General features: G+C 46.4%; 1 protein-coding gene across 1 annotated transcript in view; it reads left to right on the top strand.

Moving 5' to 3' along the window:
- Nucleotides 1-18,187, top strand: part of AK4 (adenylate kinase 4) — a 72,547-nt gene that overhangs the window by 46,036 nt on the left and 8,324 nt on the right. The gene's annotated exons all lie outside the window — the stretch shown is intronic.

Genomic DNA, 18,187 nt, shown 5'->3' with positions numbered 1-18,187 from the left:
TGGTCAGGTGTTAGATGTGTGTTCTTATTTTCAGTGTAAAGAAAATTTAATTGATAATTATTATTAATGTAAATATGTACATAGACACTGATATAGATGTTAGAACTTAACATTTCAATAATAAACTGTTGAGAAACTTAACAAAAATATTGTCATTCTAACAAATAAGGATCATTTTTACCCCTCACTAAGTACACTTGGCTTACGTAAAGCCTAAGTAAATAAAATCAGTCATCTTCCATTAAACCTTACCTAGTAAATATAAAACAAAACAGGATAAAACTCTCTTGATTTTCCTATTACTAATACGAAAACTCTGATTTTGGAAAGAAGAACAAGTTGATTAGGGTTAAAAGTAGAAGGTGATGTGGAAAAATGCAGACAATTTATTTTATTTTTGGTCTGCACTGTGCGACTTGCAGGATCTTAGTTCCCCAACCAGGGATTGAACCCAGGCCCTCGGCAGTGAAAGTGCCAAGTCCTAACCACTGGACTGCCAGGGAATTCCCACAGACGATTTAACTTCACCTTTTTTATACTGTTTTTATAGAAATTATACATGATCACTATAAAACACTCAGGCCATATGGAAAAATGCAAAGAAAGGCAGCAAATTGCCTAAAATCCTACTAGCCAGAAATAACCAGGGTTAACAATTGCAAACAATCATTGTAGATACCTCTCCGTGCACATATGCAGATAAAAATCTGTAAGAATGATATCATCCTTTACATTCTTTAAAAAAGGCAATTAATTTTACTCAAATTTAATATAGCAAAAGCTAAAGTGAACCCTAAGGAATTATCACTGAGTTTCAGATAAAACTTTCTTCATCACCAGGGATATTAATTCCTATGGGAGCCCCTTAAGAAGATGAAAGATGGGACTTACCTGGTGGCACAGTGGTTAAGAATCCGCCTACCAATGCAGGGGACACGGGTTCGAGCCCTGGTCTGGGAAGATCCCACATGCCGCGGAGCAACTAAGCCCATGCGCCACAACTACTGAGTCTACGCTCTAGAGCACACAAGCCACAACTACTGAGCCTGCAAGCCACAACTACTAAAGCCCGCGTGCCTAGAGCCCGTGCTCTGCAACAGAAGAAGCCACTGCAATGGGAAGTCCGTGCACCCGCAGCAAAGAGTAGCCCCCGCTCACCGCCCACGTGCAGCAACAAAGACCCAACGAAGCCTAAAATAAATTTATTTTAAAAAATGTGAAAGACATTAGGAGATGACAAATTTGTTTTTTTTTTAGTCTCACATTTCAAATTTAGAGAATATACTTCCTCCCATCTCCTCTCCCCTTCCAATTTTTTTAGCTTTTATTGTTAAAATTTATTATAAATTTCTCTGTAACTTTAGTTTCCCATTTTTTTGGTCTTACAGTTAAGAAATTTTAATGAATTCTGTGCACTCGTTTTTTTTTCCCACTACCACTTCTCTTAATTTTATTTTAATTAATCTTAGTTATGTCCCTGAATATACCAGAAACCATTGAATAGTACACTTTAAATGAGTGGCTTGTATGGTATATGATTTATACATGAGTAAGGCTGCCCTACTTTTTAAAAAAATTTATTGTATTGAAGTATAGTTGATTTACAATGTGTTAATTTCTGCTGTACAGCAAAGTGATTCAGTTATACATACATATATATATATATACACATACATGCATACACATTCTCTTATTTTATTGTTTTAATTTTTAAATGTTTATTAATTTTGGCTGCACTGGGTCTTAGTTGCGGCACGCGGGATCTTTTAGTTGTGGCATTCGGACTTCTTAGTTGCGGCATGTGGGACATAGTTCCCCGACCAGGGATCAAACCCGGGCCCCCTGCATTGGGAGCATGGAGTCTCACCCACTGGACCACCAGGGAAGTCCCCGTGCTTTTAAATGGTTGGGAAAAAATAGTATTTCGTGACATGGGAAAATGCCCTGAAATTCACACTTCGGCCTCCCTGAACAAAGCGTTCCTGCCACACAGCCACGCTGTTGGTGCGAGGCCTGGGGCTGCTTTTTCACCCCCACGGCAGAGGTGAGCACTGCCACAGAGACCACACGGCTCACAAAATTGAAACGGTCACTATCCAGTCCTCCGACCTGTGTCCTAGGACACACACGGGGAGTCTGGAGGTGGGGAGCCCATCAACCCATTGTCGGCTGCTTGTGTGAGAGCAAAGCTGGGGATCTGATTTTGAGACGTGCTTCTCATTTTTATATAACAGGCGAGTCTACATAAATTGCATGAACTTTAAACAGTGATATATTGTTTGGCCACTCGGCCTGCAGGATCTTAGTTCTTAGGGCCACGGCAGTGAGAGCACCAAGTCCTAACCACTGGACAACACGGGAATTCCCTGTGAAATCATACTTTAAATGCACTAAGACATCTCGCGCTTTATGAGAAACGTGCTGAATTACTTTAACAAAGGAACCTGTTTTGTCCTAAAAGAACGCCCGGTGCTGATGGAGGGTGCAGGAGGGAGCCTGGGGGCCCGAGGAACCACCTGCCTGGCTTTCACTGCTGGGCTCACCAAGGGTGGGGGTGGGTAAGGATTACCTTCCATCTGCCCCCTGACCCCCAGAATCTGCGAATGTGACCTTATTTAGAAAAGGATCTTTGCAGACAGATGTAATTAGTTCAGGATCTTGAGATGAGGTCCTCCTGGATGAGGGTGACCCTAAGTCCAATGACCGCTGTCCTTACGGAAGAGGAGAGACAGACACAGAGGAGAAGCCACGTGAAGATGGAGCCACAAGCCAGGGACGCCTGGGCCCCCAGCAGGTGGAAGAGGCAGGAAGGACCCTTGCTGGAGGCTCAGGAGGGAGCGCGGTCCTGCCGCACCTGGATTTCTGAATTCTGGACTCAGAACTGGGACGGAGTAACTCCTGTTTTAAGGCTCTCAGTCTGTGGTGCTTTGTTGCAGCCGCCCCAGGACACCAGAACAGGGATCGCCTCACTCTTCCCCTCCCCCGGTCCACGTCCGGAAGGGTTGGCGTAGGCCTGGTCTGGATGGGAGGGTGCGGCGGGGGGCGGTGGTGACAGAGCTCCCCGCGTCCCCCGGGGCCTAGGGCGTCCCGGCAGGGAGTGGATGGCGTGGGGCCCCCAAGTCAAGACCGTGGCCCGATGTGCGCTTCAAACAACCTGCCCAGCCCCAGCCGACGAGGCAGGAGCCCTGAGAGCCCGCGGTCAGTGGCCAGGCCCAGCACGGACAGGGCGGCCTTCCGAGTCACAGCGTGGGCACCGCAGTGTGGCCCGACACCAGGCTCCCGGAGACGACGGGTCAGGAGAGAGCTGGTGGGCGTGGATGGGTTGGGCTCAGAAGCTCCTGGGACCCGGGTCCTTGTGAACCCTCATGGCTCTGGCTCGGGAGAGGTGGGCAGAGGTGCGAGATGGGACCTAAGCAGGAGGGCGGCGCCCGCCTCCCCTTTAAACTATAAAGAAGTCAAGACAGACTAATTCTTCAAGTCCCCTGAGGGGCCCGGAAGCCCGGCGTCCTATGAGATGCGAGACCCCTCTCCTTGCCCGCGGGGTCGGGGGGTGGGGCGATTGCTGGGCAGCCCTCGGCAGACCGAGCCCCAAGCACTGAGAAATTCCGGGGCGCTCCTGAGAGCAAAGTGCACAAGTCGGGCTCTGCCTGCGCCCCTCCCTGCCAGAGGTGGGCCCCGGGGACCCTCCCCTCGGGGCAGCCCAGCCGCTGTCACTGGGGCCCCTACCCCTGTCCAGCTCTCGGTCCTGGAAAAGTGCCGGCGGGTGCACAGGGCACAGCTGGCTAAACCCTGGTCCTGATCAAAGCGGCTACGGGGACACGGGTTCCACGACCCACCCCGGAGTCCTGGGCCGACCTGCACACATGGATGAAAGCTGCCCCCGACGGAGCAAGAAACGGGAAAGAAAACAGGGCCGCCCAGTGCGCAGAGGGACCTGTGTACCCCACTATCTGCTTCATAGGTGCCTGTGGGGCTGAGACGCAAAGGAAAAGCTGGGGAGGGCCTGGGAGATGGGGGTCAGTGGAGGGAGACCCGCTGCAGCACATCACACGCTTCCAGGGGAAGCTTCCTGTGGTTCTCACGGGGCTTCTGAAGGCCAACGAAGGCCACAGACGCAGGCCATGATGCTGCCCGCCCCCGAGGCCCTACCTGCTGCGGACATCCTTGGTGCGGATGGGCACCAGGAGGCTGAAGGTGGACCTGGCCCAGTGAAGGGACGTCACGGGCCGGGGGGCTCGGGGGCCGGCCGGGGTCCAGGCTGCTGTGGGCCCGGAACAGTCTGGCCTGTAGCTGCACCTTGCAGTCCGCGTGAGCCCAGTCCACCTTGTTTGCTGTCCGCAGGGCGTCGGAGGCGGCGTTGCCGTCCATAGCGGGCAGTGGGCGCCGGGGAAGCAGGCTGGCCAGCTGGTGGATGCTCCCGGTCGAGGCCCCATCCCGGTGCAGAGGTCCAGGGAAGTGCTGATCATTCCGGAAAGACAGTTACCCCGCGAGCAGGGGCCTCCGCTGCCCGGGGCCCTGCGGGTTGTGGGGATCTCCTGCAGGGAGGTGCTCAGGCAGGGCGGGGAGCCACTGCGGGCCAGGGTCCCGGGGGCCTCGTCCTGCGGGGTGCCCCCGGAGGGGCTGGCCCCATTCCTCGCGGCCAGATCCTCACGGCTGGTTTGAAACCGCCTCTTCCTCCAGCCTTTCTCATCCAGGGACAGTGCTCACTCCAGCCTGGGCCTCGGCGGCGGCGGCGGCGGCGGCGGCAGCGGCGGCAGCTTGAGACTGAAGGGTCTCCCGCTGGCCTGTGGGTCCTCGTTGCTGACTTGCGCTGGGGTGTCCAGAGGGAGCACTGGGCTCTTCTCGGGTCCGCAACGGTGGTCAGTGGCTGGGGACCCCGGGCGGGCGGCGAGGTCTTCATCAGTGTTTGGAAGCTGCCCCTTGAGCATCCTGCCTTCAGGCTGCAGATGCCGCTGGGCGGCCTCCGAGTGCTCCAGGCTCGCCAACTTGGATGGCAGAGTCCAGGCGCCAGCCCTCACACCCGGGGGCAGACTGGCCGAGCCGGGAGATGGCTCCTCCTGGGGCTGCTGGCGACGTGCAGTGTCAGGGATGTGTGGTCAGCCGTCGCTGGGCAAGGCGCGGAGGAGAGAAAGGGCAGCAGCTCCCCCTCGGGCTGGGGTGGTCCAGCTGGAATACAGCCAGCTGCTGCATGGCGGGGAGCCCTGATGGTCAAGAGTCCGCGGCAAGTCCCTCAGGGCGCCGCCCGCTCCCCAGCCCCGCGGGCTTCGGCAGCCGCTCCCCAGCAACTGGCAGGCAGGGTCGCCCACATTCTCTTTTAAAATTTTTTCGTTGGAGTATAGTTGATTTAAAATGTTGTGTTAGTTTCTGCTGTATAGCAGAGTGAATCAGCTATACATATACGTATATGCACTCCTTTAAAAATTCTTTCTCCATATAGGTCATTACGGAGTATTGAGAAGAGTTCCCTGTGCTATACAGTAGGTCCTTATTAGTTATCTGTTTTATATATAGTGGTGTGTATGTGTCAATCCCAATCTCCCAATTTATTCCCCCCACCCCTTATCCCCCCTGGTAACCATAAGTTTGTTTTCTACATCTGTGACTCTATTTCTGTTTTGTAAATAACTTCATTTGTACTACTTTTTAACACAACTTTGCCATTCATCACCTGGTTGACTGGATTTTGTTGAATCCCTCTCTCCTCTCCTCTCCCACCCTCCTTGCAGAACAGCTCATGAGGTGCTATATTCCATGAGTTTTTGAGTTTGAAAATATCTCCTTATTGTTCAACAGTTGAGCTGACTGTGATATTCTTGAGTGGTCCTTGTGTCCTTTGCAGCCATGCTTCATCATCTTCTGGCCTGGATTATTGCTCTGTAGAAACCTAAGGCCAGTCTGACTCTTTTCCCTTTTGCGAATATAATTATTTTGTCCTGTATTGACTTCCTGACGAATTGTTTCTTCATACTTTAAGTAAGTAGAACCTCTCTATTGGTTTTGTTTTTCCTCTTATATATAGTATGTCCTTTTAATCTCCAATTCACTTCTTTCCTTTCAGGGAAGTTCTCCTGTATTATGTCGTTTTTTTGGTCCATCTGTTCAGTTTTTCTATTTCAAGAATGCCAGTTATATTGGATGCTTTGTTGAATATTCTTTGTCATTATCATATTTTGTTTAAATTTTTCTTACAGCTGTGTTTCCTTTTGCCTTCAAACATGTTCAGGGCAGAGGAGAGCAAAACTTTATTTATATTCCATAACTACTTTATAATTTCTTTACCTTTTGTTGCCATGCATGCTATGCTGTAGGGCCTTTGCACTTACTATGCCCTCTGCCTGCGATGCCCTGGCTCCTGAGATCCATGTGGATTGCTGCATTCACATCTCTACTCAGGTATCCCCTCCTCAGTGAATCCTTCGTGTACCATCCTATCTACCCATGTCACTCTTTCTTCTTACCTTATAATCACATGACATTAGATATTTATCTGCAAATTTGGTGTTGTGTACCTTCCTCATGCTCCCACCCCCAATGAAGTCTTCAGAAAGCAGAGATTATATCTGTGCTGTTCATGGTTGTATTGCCTACCACTGTGTTTGCTGCGAAGAAAAGGCTTATAAGTATATGTCTGATTATAGAGAGGTCTGGCCCACAGCCTGTAGCTAAGCCTACGTACGGGATACTTGGGGCAAAAATGTGGACCCTGGTGAAATCATTTACAAATCCAAATCCCTTTTGTCTCAATTGAGATACAGTGGGGCCAATTTTCCCCTAATTTGTTTCTAGAGACTTATGTTCAAAGAATGACCAAGCAGAATTCTTAAACAGAAGAGCCTTTAAGCGAAGGATTTGCAGATGATGGCTACTTCCTCAGTGCAATACCCATTTTCCCTTACTGGGAAAAGGGCTCCGTGCTGTTAGAATAACCTGTTTAAGAACAAAGGTTTTAAGTTAGTAGTTGTCCTCTATGCCCTTAAACAGGAAAAATCCTTAAGCTAATGCCAGAGGATGTCCACGCCATTTGGGAATCTCCCCAAGAATGCCTACCTAATAGAAATTCTTTAATTTCAATAAGCCATTTTGAAGATCCAAACTTGTGGTTTAAAGCCAAATGTTCTGTATCTTGTATTTGTCAGTGGATCACTAAGTAGTGTTTATAGCATATCTCGGTTTTTAAATCATTTACTACTAACCTATATAAGCTCTTTGAGAGCAGTACCCATTTATTACAAATCTCTTAAACTCGAGGATGTATAACAGGATTTCCAAGTGTCCCTGGAAGGTTTCAGTGAGCAGGAATTAGTCCCTCGAGCTCTCTTGGCATAGTGGGAAACGTGGAGCTCACAAAGTGATAGGAGGTAGCATAAGCTCCATTTGCCAACATCTGGAGCACAGCTGCTTCTTAATCTTTTCACCATCTGTTAATAAAAACTGGCTGAAAAGGAATATGGAGGTCTCAGATACACATAGAAATAAATATTGAATAAACAGATAAGATATAAGAGAGAAAAGGCCTTCACAAAACAGATTTTGATGGTGATTAATTTTAAGTTATAACTAAGGCTTCTGGTGGGTGGTATGAATGGTCTGAATGCCCCACTGGGTTAGGGAAGACCATGGAAGAATAACTGACTGCTTTCAACTTTAATCCTTCCGTGATTAATTGTGATGAACAATCTGTAACCTGGTTCTTGTTTTTCTAACAACTGGGAAGAGATGGGTGGTCAGAAGCCACCACGTTGGCCCCAGATCTTAATGGCGGTAGGAAGGGGGCCTGATGTTGCTTGGCCTTTTCACAAGCTGCCCATCCCAGGCGGATGTTGGAAGTTGCCCTTCAGAGCTGCCCTTTTATTTCCATCAAGCAGAGGGCTTGCTTTTCTGCCTGGGAATGTGGTGGTGGACTCTGGCTCTGTGCCCTTCCTCTGGAGTGAATGCACTCCAAATTAGAAAAACAAACATCCTAGTTCCCTCTTGCCCTCCACTGCCTGAGCTTGTTGTTGCGGCACCTCCTGCTTCAGCTACCCTCCCTCAGGCTCTTGGCATGGCTGACAGGAGTCGGTGCCAAGGCCCAGTGGCCAGCACTGCTGGGAACATAATACCAGTCAAGACTTTAGTGACATCTCCCTGCACCTGGTAAATCTTTTGGGGAGTTTTTAAAAACAACCTGTAAGGCACCGTAAGTAGTGATGCACCATGATAGCTTCTGGGAGACTGTATAAAATTTCAGCTTTCAAGGTGGATTGGCTGTTTGAACAGGACAGAGCAGCTTTTCCAGGCCAGGTTATGAGATGAGATAGGGATACCGTGAGGTAGGTTTTCCATACTCCTGATCAGAAACCATGCAGTGGAACAGTGTCATATGTGTAGTTAAAGGGAGGAAAGCAAGCTTTCCATGCTTAAATATGATCTTTATTTTACTTTACCTGTTGGGCTTTCTGGTTTCCTCAACAATGGAATGTATTCACTGGGAATAGGCTGTCTAAGGAGGCTGGAATACTGCTAGTCATTTAAAAGCATGTCTTTCAGGATTAGTTTTAGTAAAAACAAAAGCATACCACAATTGTTGCAGTTCTTTAAGTGGAAAAATTATTAATGCTGCCACCTGTTGACAGAATTTGAGTATGCATCAGCCCACTTGGTTAGTAATCCCTGCCCGCCAGGAATACCATATCCATGTGAGATCTGACACTATCCTGGGCATTTCAGGATTAAACACAGCCCCAGCCCTCAGGGATCTTGTAATTTTAATAGGCTCCATGAGGAAGCATATTTAAAGAAGAAGGAATAGCCACAGCTAGAGTGGCAAGTTTTCCTTGGGCCTGCCAGTGTAATCATAGCCTGCCTCGTCTAAATCACTTAATTAAGAGACGATAATCTCTTGGTTAGAATGTATTTAAATACTTTGCATATGCACTGAAACACTTTCATGTTCAGAATGGCTCTTCCTATTTAGATACAGATTTTCTCTTACAAGACTTCCATGGGATCATGGTTTAACATTCCATACATTAGCTAATTATTTGTTTCCTTCCAAATCCCAGTAGCCTAACAATTCAAAATACCAACGAGTTGAATCTCATACCAAGAGTAGACCTCTAGCAGAGAACTTGGATCAGTGGATATCAAATGGTAGCTAAATGTATTCTAGAGCAAAATGCCCACAGTTGCCCCACCCCCCAAGTCAATATGAACATCTCATGTCCTGATACAGGGGCATCTTGCTTGACAGGTTTCAAGTAGTCTTCATACTCTGCCCCTCTGACATTCACTCATCTGGGAAGATCCCACGTGCGGGGCAGCAACTAAGCCCATGTGCCACAACTACTGAGCCTGAGCTCAAGGGCCCGTGAGCCACAACTACTGAGCCTGTGCACCACATCTACTGAAGCCCACGCACCTAGAGCCTGTGCTTCACAACAAAGGAAGCCATCGCAATGAGAAGACTGCAGACCACAATGAAGAGTAGCCCCCGCTCGCCAAAACTAGAGAAAGCCCGCACAGCCACGAAGACCCAACGCAGCCAAAAATAAATAAATAAATAAAATAAACAACAGACATTTATAAAAACAAACAAAGAAAAAAACAAATGAATTACTTTGAGGATTTACTCAGCCCAACTTGAGACACTGGTGTAAATAAATTCAAGGAGTTCTGGAGCTACCATTTATTTTTTTTATTTTTTAATTTTTTAATTTTTGGCTGTGTTGGGTCTTCGTTGCTGTGCGTGCATTTTCTCTAGTTGCAGCAAGCAGGGGCTACTCTTTGTTGCAGTGCGCGGGCTTCTCATTGTCGTGGCTTCTCTTGTTGCAGATCACAGGCTCTAGGCATGCGGACTTCAGTAGTTGTGGCTTTCGGGCTTAGTAGTTGTGGCTCTCGGGCTCTAGAGCGCAGGCTCAGTAGTTGTGGTGAATGAGCTTAGTTGTACCACAGCATGTGAGATCTTCCCAGGCCGGGGATCGAACCTGTGTCCCCTGCATTGGCAGGTGGATTCTTAACCACTGTGCCTCCAGGGAAGATCCCATGCTGCGTTTTTGAGTACCATTTCCTGTTGTCTGCCCTGAAGTCTTAAAATTAGGATCTGTAGGCTGAAGGATATTCATTTCTTAATTATCTTATAAGCAGATAAACACTGCTCCTCACTCCATGGAGCCTTTGTCCTTACGCCTAACTAGAGTGACAGACAGGACCTGTACCCCTTCAGGCCTGTGACATTGTACCCCAAACTTCAGTGGGATCCCCGGCCCATCCCCAGGGCCTTGGTGACCACTTCAGAGATTAGGACACCACAGCTGCCCTGAAAATTATACTATTTGAGACTGGTTACTTCCAACCGTTATGCTTGATTATTAATGGAAATGTAAGTCATCCCTCTTACATTACATCCCTCTTACATGACCTTTTAAAAATTCTCTTCTCTTTGTTACTGATTCCCCTCCTCCTGCCCCTAATTCTTGATTCTTCCACCGTACTCTGGAATCCTCTTTCCTTATCAATTTTCTCCACCTTCCACATGCCCTCTCTTTGTAGAATGCTCTGTCTACCTTCTGTCTTAAGGAAAACCTGGGTCTCCCCTTACGATGTTACTTTTTTCCTTGTTTCTTCCGGTTTTTTTTTTTTTTTTTTTTTTTGCGGTACGCGGGCCTCTCACTGTTGTGGCCTCTCCCGCTGCGGAGCACAGGCTCCGGATGCGCAGGCTCAGCGGCCATGGCTCACGGGCCTCGCCGCTCCGCGGCATGTGGGATCTTCCTGGACCAGGGCACGAACCCGTGTCCCCTGCATCAGCAGGCGGACTCTCAACCACTGCGCCACCAGGGAAACCTTCTTCAATTCTTTTTTTTTTTTTTGCGGTATGTGGGCCTCTCACTGTTGTGGCCTCTCCCATTGTGGAGCACAGGCTCCGGACACACAGGCTCAGCGGCCATGGCTCACGGGCCCAGCCGCTCTGCGGCATGTGTGATCTTCCCAGACCGGGGCATGAACCCGTGTCCCCTGCATCGGCAGGTGGACTCTCAACCACTGCGCCACCAGGGAAGCCCACCTCTTCTGTTTTTGAGGCGACTCATTTCTCCCACGTGAAAGCATCCTGTTGGGTGACTGTGGTGGTGATGGTATTCTGTCTCCCTACCACCTCTTTCATACTTTTATAAAAGCCCAAGCTTGTCTTCATCCTTCACGTCCTTCTTACTGTCAAACTTGCTACTTGTCTTTCGACTTCCAGCTCCACGTGGTTTTCATTTTCCCCCATTTTCCACTCCTTCTCCAGCACTTTGCCCTGGACCAGCCACCATGCTGGGATTTACATATAGTAATTTTTTGAATTAGATATCATCATTCTCAAAGGTACAGAAAGGTTAGGTAACCAACGTCGCAAAGTGAGAAAACCATAGGTGAACCGCCAACCGAGGAAGTTTGTCTCCAGAGTCTATATTCATTCTCAGAGTCTATACTTGCCATGCTGTTTTTCCCTAGTCATGTGTTTAATGGTGTGTGCAATGATATTTATTGGAGTATACTGGAAACCGTTTAGATGTCTAGCAGTAGGGGGATTGGTTAAATTATGACACATCCAAACTAGGGAGTACTCTGCAGGTATTAAAGAGAGTGAGGGAGCAATGTGTACTATGTATAAAAAATATTCAAGATACATTAACAGAAAAAAGAAAGATGCAGATTTATTATGCATATGTGGGAACAGAATCTGGTGCGTCTGTGCCTGCAGCACTAGACCAGGCAGAACCCCTGAAGCCACCAGGATTTGGGTTTCTCAAGTCATTTTGTAAGCTGACCTCTCTGGTTGCCTATTGCTTCTCATAGTATATGCAGTTTTCTGTTTCAGAAGGAAGACAGCCAGGTGTGGTACATGGTGTGTGATTCTGAAGTCAGATAGCACTTGGTTCCTTGGTTCTAGGTTCCTCGGTTATTAAATATGTGGTCTTGGGCAAGTCACTTAATTTTTCTGAGCCTCAGCTTTTATAACTTTAAAATGCGGATGATGCTCACCTGGCAGAATTGTGACTTTTGAGATATTTATTAATTCATTCAACAAATATTTGTTCAGCATCTACTATACATGCCAGGCACTGTTTTAGGCACTAAGGATATGGCAGCAAATAACTTTGAAAGTTCTGCCCTCATTTCGCTTACATTCTGGTGGGAATAAAAGCACTCGGAAAATAAGTCATAGACAAAAAGTGATGCAGAGAAAAAAAGAAAAAGAATGAAGGGTGAATGGGGCGCCAGTGGTGGGCTGGTTAGAGAAGCCCTCACTAACAGACCTGCTTCGAGCCAAGGCTTGTGAAGCTGAGGGCATACCTGGACATCTGGAGTGAGAGCCTTCTAAGCAGAGGGGACGTGAACTATAAATGTCTTAGGCGGGAGTGAGCCTTCCTGCTTGAGAACAGCAAGGATGTCAGTGATGTGCAGGGAGATGAGGAGAGAGGAGGAGAGAGAAGAATCAGGAACAACAGCAAGCCTTTGCCGGCTACTGCAAAGTTTTGGTTTTTCTGTTGCATGTAATATATCTGGCACATTGAGGATGCTCGACAAATAGTAACCATGATGATGAGGATGTTACCGTGATGCTCTGCTCTTTTGGTTGAAGAAAGATAGATGGGGTGACATTTAGGATTCTTTTAAGTACCCCCCCCCCCTTTAGACCCCTAGAACAACAGCATAGTAGAATAGAAAGAGCTCTTGAAAGACCAGAGGCCCGATGTTAAATCCAAGTTCCTCTGTTGACCCTCACTGAAGGCAAACATACTCATCTATCCAACAGAGGGTGATAATTCCTGCTCTGCCGACCTCCTAGGGTTGACGTGAAGAATGAAATAAGTAAACTTATATAAGTACTTTGTAAACTGTAGACTAAAAATACGCGTGAAGCATAAAGGCTGTGTTTGCTGAATTATTATTGGAACCTGGAAACCATCTAGTCCAGCTTCTAGAGTTTCCTTGTCTGTGTGAATGTTTCTAGAAATGGGGTGCACACTGGTGGAAAGGACTGCAGAGCCATACCTTTCTCGGTTTGGGTTCTGTTACAGTTAGTGCAGCCTGCGTGTAGATTAGCTCCTTGCAAGTTGTGTCCCATTGCCGCCACAAGGCACACCTGTACTACCAGCAGCTTGAGGCTGAATCTTTGTGCTGAATCTACCAGTCTTCTGAATTTTAACCTAAATTAAGGCTCATCATGATAAGGTTTTTTTGTGTTTTTTTTTTTTTTTTTTTTTTTTTTTGCGGTACGCGGGCCTCTCACTGTTGTGGCCTCTCCCGTTGCGGAGCACAGGCTCTGGACGCGCAGGCCCAGCGGCCACGGCTCACGGGCCCAGCCGCTCCGCGGCATGTGGGATCTTCCCGGACCGGGGCATGAACCCGTGTCCCCTGCATCGGCAGGTGGACTCTCAACCACTGCGCCACCAGGGAAGCCCCATGATAAGGTATTGAACTGGATCAGGAAAGTAAATTTAAAGAGCTTTATTATCTAAAAATGAGGTGATGAAAGGGGCAAACAGATAACTAGAGTGGGAAGGTTATTACTGTCATGGCTATGCTGTGCCCGAGCTCTAAGCTATGCTTGGGTTGAGTTCCCTGGTGACTGGGTGGGACCAGAATGCGGAGTCTGTGTGCTGAACTGTAATTGTGGGAGAGCAAAGAGCACCAGTGACCCCCCAAACTCTTAGAAACTCTCAGAAAAGGAATTAAATATGGGTCTGAATGTGAGAGCCCAGTAGGTTGGCACTGCCCAGCATATTTTTGAAATCTGTTCCTTGTGAATTCAGCTTATTTTGTACACAGTTGCATTTCCCACCCATTCTTCCAGAGGCCCCCAAAGTTCAGAAGCATTTCTAGGGGAGCTGAGCAGATGGGCTTCTGAACCTCATTTGACAAGGAAACTTTAACCAATAATATTTGAGTTTTTATTTGTTGAAGGAATTGTTATATTCTGTTTTAGAGCTGCCTCTTCTTTCCTACGGCTTTTTTCAGCTCTTAACCTCTACCCAAAGGATAAAGAACAATGTTTTCTTGTCAGGGTAGTGACTAGTGATGCTGGAACAGAAGGCCCCAGGGACTGTGGCTGAGTGATTGCTAAAATTCTTTGTGCATACTCATCAATAAAAATGTTGTCTACATCTTCAGTATATGGATATTTATGTATAAATATATAAATACATACAATTTTATTAATATATAACTGGTAAAATGGGCCCTCCCAAACAGAAGATTAAAAAGAATGAGGAAAAAAAACAATAGAGGTTCTGTTTCTTTCTTTCTGTACTCTGAGGAGGGTCTCTTTGGAAGCTGCTGCTTCAGAAGATGGCTTTTCCTTGAAATTGGATTTGAGGAAAGAGCAAAGATTGATTGGGGATTGTTTTGGCTGCAGGCAGCTTTCTAATTCCAGTTGTCATCTTGAAGCTTCAATGAGGTGTAGGTTATACAGGGAAAGGCAGGACCTGGCCATCAGTGGGAGAGTGCCTTTATGTGGAAGGCTTACTGCCCTCACTTTATTGGTGTTTCAATGTAGATTGTACCGGGCACAGTAACAGGAGATAACAAGGGGAGTGAGACACGTCTTAAGTCCCCACCTCAGGAAGCTCATCTTCTAGGGCAGACTCTGGAGCGTGGTGTAGGCTGAAGTGGACTAAGACTTGGCATAGTGCCTGGGCCTGCTGCCAAAAGTGCTCACTCTAGCATCCCCAGCCTGACCTGCAGTGAGCTGTTGGGAGGAGGGAGACAGAAGAAAGCACCTGGCTGAGGGTGTGTGTAGTATTCAAAAGGGAATTTGGTGGGAAAGAATTTGGTGTGGTTTTATCTGGACTCTCCTAAGACCCCTTCCCTGTCCCCCAGTCTGTGCAGCTGTAGATAGAATTGAGCCATGAGCACCCACATGGGTCCAAATCTTGTTCCTTGGTGACCCAGATAGCATTACATTATTATTTACCTGGTAACTGTCACATATATGGGGCTCCAGAGTACACTCAAATGCTATGAAACCCCAATTCTAAAAGTCAGTCTGCTTTTGAACTTCATAATAATCAAAAGAGAAGTTGCTTCATGAATCAATTTTAAAGTAATCAAGCCATTCCATGATAGAGGGTTACATATAGACTTTACAGAGCTCAAGAGTCATATAATTTGATGGAATTATTTACAAATAAGGCAGACTAATCAAAGAAGTATATTCACTTAATAGAAAACTAGAAGGGGACTCCCCTGGTGGTCCAGTGGTTAAAAATCCACCTTCTAATGCAGGGGACGCGGGTTCAATCCCTGGTCGGGGAACTAAGATCCCACGTGCCACAGTGCAACTAAGCCCGCACGCCGCAACTACTGAGCCCGTGCACTCTAGACCCCGCGTGCCACTAGAGAGAAGGCTGCGCGCTGCAGCGAAGATCCCGTGTGCCGCAGCTAAGACCTGACACAGCCAAATAAGTAAAATAAGTAAATAAATAAATAAATAAGAACAGTAGAAGACAACTACCCTAGTGTTTGCCCACTGTGTACCAGGCGTTGCTGCCTTCCAGAGCTAAGGCCAAGGTGTCTACATTGTACTTAATCTTAGGCAGGTATGATTTGACCTTTTACTTCCCCAGATACCAAGCAGTCATAATCTGATCTGACAGAAATTATGTTGAGATTTGAAAAAAATCTAGTTAGTTTATTTAAAGGCAATATTGTTTTCTATTTTGAAGATACTGTATCTCAGTTCCCATTGCAGAAGCACCCTGAACATACTTCCAGGCATAATCTCCCAACATGCGGGTGTCTTTATGTGAAGCGGATGCTTAGCCAGTGTGGGAGGAAGGAGGGAATACAGCTGAGTGACTATTGGCACAAGAGCCTAGGCTGTAAGATTAGAAATACCTATTTCTCTGATGAAGCCAGCCTGAATGCAAGAGAGATCACAAGAGGACAGCAAATGAGGATGTGAAAGCAGTTTCTTCTGATGTTAGCTGTAATGTTGGAACAGCTCTGGTGTTGCCTGGTGGAAGCATGTGTTTAGCTTAGGTTGGGCACATGACAGCCGATGAACTTAGATGTGCTCTGCAAGATAAGCCTCTCCTCACCTCTGTTTGAACTTACTCTGTCTTTCCTTGTCATAAGAATAGAGTTGAAATGTGCCCTGGGTTTGGGTCTCTCTGTTCTTGTATCCCTTTGCAAAGAGATACCACTTAATCTCTTAAGAGATTCTGCAATAAACAACATCAAAATTTAGAAACTTGGGGGCTTCCCTGGTGGCGCAGTGGTTGAGAATTTGCCTGCTAATGCAGGGGACACGGGTTCAAGCCCTGGTCTGGGAAGATCCCACATGCCGTGGAGCAACTAGGCCCGTGAGCCACAACTACTGAGCCTGCGCGTCTGGAGCCTATGCTCTGCAACAAGAGAAGCCGCGACAGTGAGAGGCCCGCACACCGCGATGAAGAGTGGCCCCCGCTTGCCACAACTAGAGAAAGCCCTCGCACAGAACCGAAGACCCAACACAGCCAAAAATAAATAAATAAACAAATGTGGGGTTTAAAAAAAATAATAAAGGTTGGCCCAGTTTAAAAAAAAAAAATTTAGAAACTTGGGCCATTGGATAATTTCCCTTACTGGAGAAATTAGAAAAGAAGCTCCAGGGGAAGCCTAGAACAAATTATCTGTAGCAAAAATCCAGTTTTATTTGTTTCCCCAATCCACTGCAGAGCAATCTCTTTTGCCAAATACAAATTACTGGAAAAATTAAAAGAAAAAAACCCAATAAATTCAAGCCCAAATTTTAGATTCAACAGAGTTAAAATTACTCTGTGGAATTGCTATAAAATTCCTAAATGTTTTTTCTCATTTCTGTACTTACTGTGACCAGGGCTTACATTGGACTGCAGACCAGATGTTGAGTTTAGTAAGATATAGGGAATGAATAATTTCAGATGGGACTTGCAAAGACACTTAGATACAAAGTACTGTAAGCAAGTTCATCAGGGCATAAACTTTGGAAATAGCTACAAGGCCCTATACTAAGTTGCTCATCTGTGTTAATTTTTTAGAAGCTGAAGGGTATAGCAATGATCAAGACAGAAAAAGTCCCTTTTCTCAGAGTGAGATAGGGATAGAAAATAAGCATAAATACTTGGAAATTATTCATAGTAATAAATAATAGAAAATAAACAATAATGAGATAGATAGTGGAAGGGGAATGGGACTATTTTAAGTATACTAGTGTAAGAAGTCTCCCTGAGGAAGTTACATTTATGCATATATCTGAAATGATAAGGAGTCATATTCGGAGACCTGCAGGAAGAACATTTTAGGCAGAGGACAGCAAATGCAAAGGCCCTGAGGCAGAGGTATCTGACACTACAAAGATAGAAAGGAGCTAGTGAAGAGAGCAGTATTGAAAGTAAGTCGATGTGGCCAAAGTCAACCTTGGGCATCATGTCATGTGATACTGAACAAAAGAAGAATAAATTATGGAAGTGTAGATAAGGAAAGTGGTGTCATGGGTAGCCCAAAGGTGAAGTTGTGGGAACAGGTGAGTTGGGTTGCAGCTGGGGAACATGCAAGACCAAGGAAAATCAGAAATATCATCCAGTGTCCTGGTGTATGGAGGGGGGGAAGAGGGGCCTATTTCTGTGTGCAGAAGATGATGGATGAGGACCCTGGGAGGAATGGGCTTTGGGGAAAAGGGCTTGGCCTCACAGGCAATAAGGAAGGCATTGAAGGGAGCAGAGGTTGGTACCTGGAGCGGGGGTGTAGAGACAGTGTTGGGTGGGTTTTGTCACATTGAATGCAACAAACACTCTGAAATCACCTTGGCATTCAAACGACTTGGAGATTTTAACAGAGTGCAGCACATTCATGTTTGAATAACTGACTTCCTGTAATAGGAAAAGGAGTTCTTTGATTGTTAAGTGATTTAAGTTTGTCTTCTGAAGATTGCACCTCTTATTATACTTTCTTTCCTGCTCTTCATCCACCCAGCTCTTTTATCTAAGATTTAAAGGACATTTTTTTAAAAAGTGATAATTGGATACAGTAAGGTTTTTAACAAAACAGACCAACTTGGCAAACTATTTAGGAACAAGATACTACTGTGTACCATCCCAGCCAAACCTGGGGTTACATTTAAACCAGGTCAATCCCTGGTGGGGGGGGGGAATATATATATATATATAAAATTTGGGGTCAACTAACTGCAAAAAAGGAAGTGATG

Source organism: Leucopleurus acutus (assembly GCF_964270905.1).
Source record: "Leucopleurus acutus genome assembly, chromosome: 2".
Taxonomy (NCBI): Eukaryota; Metazoa; Chordata; class Mammalia; order Artiodactyla; family Delphinidae; genus Leucopleurus; species Leucopleurus acutus.
This window is presented reverse-complemented; position numbering and strand designations above follow the sequence as displayed.